Below are 5,168 nucleotides of genomic sequence, written 5' to 3'. Positions count from 1 at the left end.
GTTAGTTGCAGGGGCACGTATATAATTACGGAGGGCCGCCTGCAGGCCTCCTGCTGCCGGGATCCTTTATGATGCAGCATTTGTCCTATTTTCTCCCTGAGCGTTGGGAGCCTGGCCCTGCACGGGTTTATATACACCCCCAGGCCGGCGAGGAAGCTGACCTTTGGAGTTTGTGCAACTCTCATACTCTCTCCATACACATTTGTATAGTGTCTGTTTCCTACCGGACACCAGCGTAGGTATTGTGAACGCAGAAGTGAATGATAGAACACGTGGATCCTATCTGAGGGGCGCTCACAGTCCAGGTGGGAATTAGTAGTTAAGACAGGGGCTTGAATGCTTCAATACCTCTATTCCTACTCGTTTAGGTAAGTGCTATTCTAAGTGCTATTACAGAGGCACAGAAGGAAGCGACGAAATGCGAATGTAGGCGAGAGATTGATTTTTTTAGTTAAGGCACCAGAAAGGCATCCTGGTGGAGTGTTATTTGAATCAGGACTTGGTCATATGAAGAAGGCACACGTGGTATAGGATGAGCAAGATGCAGAAATTGGAGAGTTCAGGGCTTGCCGAATGATGGTATCGCAAATGGTAATGAGTAGATGGAAAAGGATGACTAGAAACATGATTTGGAGCGGCCAGGTGAGGCCCAGATTGTATACCCTGATTTGAAATGTCTTAAGCGCTTATGAATAGAATGGCTCTTTAATCTGTCAGTTGTGGTACTATTATTTTTTTAATATCTGCACCAAAACCTTGGGAATATTTTTATTTTTCATTCTTGCACATCCTCCATTAAATTTGTCTGTTAAATCATATTGGGCTTTTCAAGATGTAGCCAGACTCTGACCACTTCTAATCACCTTCGTGGTTTCCCTTTTATGTATCTCCAGAGAATACCTTTCCACATTTCACTGGAGCTGTGCAGTGCACGACCTTTGTGGCTATAAATTGTGGCCCTTGATTACTGCCATAGCATCTACATGGTCTCCCTGCTTCTGCTTTGGTTCATCCTCAGTTTATTGTTAACCCAGTGAGACTTACTGTATTATTGTATTAAGTCTGATCAGAGTATTCCTCTGCTGAAAACCCTTTTAAGTAATTTGCATATTATGTGCCTACTGTATACAGGGCACTGTTAGGTGTTAGAGATATGACAGTGACAAAAGCAGACCAAAACTCCTGCCCTCAGAGTTTACATTCTAATGGGACTGAGAGCCAACAAGATAAATAAGTGCAATGTGTATAACGTTCTAATGTGGTAAGCCAAGGGGGGGGGGGGAATAGAAGCAGGGAAAGGGATAGAAAATGTCAGGATGGGGTGGGATTGGTGGGGTGGCCAGGGAATGTTTTACTGAGTAAACATTTGAGTAAAAGACTGAAGTGAGAGAATGAGCTTGTGGACGGTGAGGGGGAAGAATGTTCTAGGTAGAGGGAAAAGGAAGGGCAGAGTTTCCAAAGCAGGAGCTTGCTTGTCATGTTCTAAGTATAGCCAGAAAGCCACTGTGACTAAGGGCAGTGAACGAGAGGGATGAGGCCAGAGAGGTCATGAGAACCCAGATCACGGACGGTCGTGGGGGCAATTTGTAGTGATTTTGGCTTTTAGTCCGAGCAAGAGTTTGGTGCAGGAGTGACATGATCAAGTTTGTATTTCACAAGGTCATGTAGACCTGTGTTGAGCCGTGTCTGAAGAGGGGAAAGGGTGAAAGCAGGAAGCCTGGTTGGGAAGCAGTTGCAATAATCCAGGCAAAAAGTGATGAAGGCTTAGACAAAGATGTTATCCGAGGGTCCTAGATATATTGTGAAGGTGGAGTCAGGATGTGCTGACAGCTTAGCCGTGGAGTGTGCAAAAAAGAGAGGGATCAAGAATGAGGAAGATGTAGAGAGGCAGATATTCAATGCCATAGCACAAGCTCAATTTTGGACAGGCTCAAGTATAAAATATACCTATTATAATTTATAATAATAAATTAAGTTCATAATATATAATATATACTAATATAAATTAAGTTCGAGTATAGTATATGCCTATTAAAATTTATAATAATAAATTAGATACATGTTAAACATTCCAGTGGGGATGTCGGTTGGGCAGGTAGATACATAAGTCTGGAGTTTGGAGGAGAAGGCTGGGTGGAGATAAACATTTAGGAGTTGATAGCATGTATTTCTTATTTATTTATTTTAAATTAATTAAGTGAGAGAACGGGGGAGGGGCAGAGAGAGAGGGAGAGAGAGAACCCCTAGCAGGTTCTGCGCTGACAGTGCAGAGCCCGATGTGGGGCTTGATCTCCCAAATCGTGAGGTCATGACCTGAGCCGCAGTCTAGAGTTGGATGCTTAATCGACTGAGTCACCCAGGCACCCCTGTAAATCAAATTTAAAGCTACGAGAGCTCATCATGGTGGTGCAAAGAGCCCACAAATGGAGCCCTGAGCCTCCTGTCGTTTAGCGGTCTGACTTGAACTTGATAGGCAAGTCCTATTCTCCTAGGGATGGAACACCTGCTTAATCTGGCATTTGCGATTATGGCAATTTTGACAGCCCTGGTAACACTTTCTCTCAGGGAAGGACAGATGAGAACTAGAGAGGAGGAGACACGTGTTGCTGTTGTCATTGCAAGATCTACAGGGTGGCAGTCTCAGAATATGGGGCAGGCTTAAGAATTAATAATGCTCAGGGGCGTCTGGGTGGTTCAGTTGGTTGGATGTCTGACTTTGGCTCAGGTCTTGATCTCATGGTCCATGGGTTCAAGCCCCGCATCGGGCTCTGTGCTGACAGGTCAGAACCTGGAGGCTGCATCAGATTCTGTGTCACCCCTGTCTCTTTGCCCCTTCCCGGCTCATGCTCCATCTTGCTCTGTCTCTCAAAAATGAATATATGTTAAAAAAAATTTTTTTAAAGAATTAGTAATAACGCTGTACAGAAAGAACCTGCTTTCAGTGTATTTTAGCTAGTATTGTTTCGGCTCCAAGGAACAGGGACTATAACCATATTTAAATAACATGGAGAATAAGCATCTTGTATGCCTTACAGAGCTGGAGGACTGGAGGGCAAATGAGTCTCAGAAATAGGCCTGTCCTGAGGTGGTTCTGTTGTGTTTCTCTTTTTTCTCCACGTCCATTTCTCCTCCTTCCTGCATGTGGGCCTGGCTCTTCTCTCTGCAGACTGGCTTTCTCCCTGTGCCTCTCTGGCTTCAGGCCCCGTGTAGCTTGGCTGTCCCCCTCCCCACTGCTGCAGCTAGCTCACTTGTCCCTGCCCCACAGAGGCTGATTTGCATTCTTTCCCAGTGCCTGGGGACAGAAGGATGGGTTTTCTCCTGGACCCAGTCCTCTGCGGCCAGAGGTGAGGTCTCACTGTTGGGCTGCAGCTGCAGAGGCCAAATCCTGTGTGGGTCTGAGAGGACAGGGATCAGGTGAGCAGGACAGATACCCCAAAAGATGACGACTTCAGAGAGTGGTGGTGCTTTATTATCAGAGGAGAGTTGGCATCACCTCAGTTTAATCAGGTGCCTGGAATGTCTCTCAGACTAACTAAAGTGCCTGTATTAGGTTTGCCTTCGCTGTACTGGGCTATGAAGTTAAATCCTTGGCTTGTACCGAAGGGCTCTGTCACACATAGCCATATGAGTCACCCCTGCATTTATGATAAAATGGTGAGACCATTGTCTACCATATCATTTAATGTTCCATATAATGCTTTTAGACTTTGGTTCCAGAATAGTCCTATCTCTAAGGAATAACAGGCATCTTTTTCAAATTAGGGCTTTAAACCTTGTCAGGTTTCCCAATTGTATGGCCTTAAGGAAGTCCCTGTTAACTATGTAGTTAGCATGTGTAGCTGAGCTGGGCTGGAACTTTAGGCAAGGCCATATATACTAAGTAATCAGAAGGGAAATAGCCAAAGGATAATACATCTCTATCTGCATAGGGATTTCAAACTCCAACGCCCATGGAGTCCAGGAAGTTAACAAAGGTGACTGTAGGTAGGCTTAAGATAGTAAGTGTAAATTTTGTATTGAGTTCAAGCATAACTTAGCGGCCTAGTTGCATTGCCCTAGTTGCATTGCTTTTTAAAACACAAGGCTGGCCAAACAAAACAGCCAGGTAGGACACATTGGAGGCAACCTGCCAATTGTCACAACTGGAATCTCACACAGAAGCTCACTGGTCTTAAAGCTGCTCAGTGTGGGGTCCCCTCCTAGGAAGATTCCTGCCTAAACCCAGTTTGCCCTCCTCAGTAGGACAGGGCCTTCCTTTCCCACTTGGTATTGCCACGGCCCATCCAGACTTCATATCTCGAATCACATATGTTCTTTTTCCTGCCTAAGCCCTGCCTCCTGTGTTCCTGTTTCCTGCTGATTCCTCACCTTTTTCAAGGATGTCAGTATAGGGAATGTCTGTCCCTTACAAGGGAGACCTTGATCCTGACCCACAGGAATGCAACCAGCTGTGTCCTCTGCAAGATAATCCTGTCAGAATGTGACAAGGGAGCCCAGCATGGGGCAAGGATTCACACACTGTTTTTTTTTTGGAGAGGAGGTACATTCCGCGGGTTATACATTGAAAATGGAAAGGAGGTGTCCTTGAGAGTAGACTCAGGTGTTTTCAGCATGAGGAAAGATTCTCCCAGATTACAGATTGACACGTGAGCATCTTGATTTTGTGACAGTATCTTAGAAATTTGGTCACTGGCGGTCAAGCTGCCTGTGCCAAGTTGCCCTGGGGCAGCTGACTGAGCTCAAGGTTCAGGAGACTGTCCCCACCGCCACTGGTACTCTGCCTTCTTGTAGCACCCACCTGTCACAGCCACCTCTGCTTCCAAACCAAAAGACAAGTGAGGGCTCTTCAAGGTTGAGAACTCCATATTTACAGAGAGGAAAGACCAGCACAAAGCATTAAGATGGCAAACGTCCCCAAAGACTACGTGGGAATGCCACTGCCTATAGCACTGTGTTTGGGTGAAAAAAGCAACTTGTTTAAGAAACTTAAAAAAGAGGGGCACCTGGATGACTTAGTCGGTGAAGTGTCCGACTTCGGCTCAGGTTACGATCTCACAGCTCGTGAGTTCGAGCCCTGTCTTGGGCTCTGTGCTGACAGCTCGGAGCCTGGAGCCTGCTTCGGATTCTGTGTCTCCCTCTCCCTCAACCCCTCCCCCGCTCACACTTCA

The sequence above is a fragment of the Panthera pardus genome, unplaced genomic scaffold (assembly GCF_024362965.1).
Source record: "Panthera pardus isolate Hobbes unplaced genomic scaffold, ASM2436296v1 HiC_scaffold_16, whole genome shotgun sequence".
Classification (NCBI taxonomy): domain Eukaryota; kingdom Metazoa; phylum Chordata; class Mammalia; order Carnivora; family Felidae; genus Panthera; species Panthera pardus.
This window is presented reverse-complemented; position numbering follows the sequence as displayed.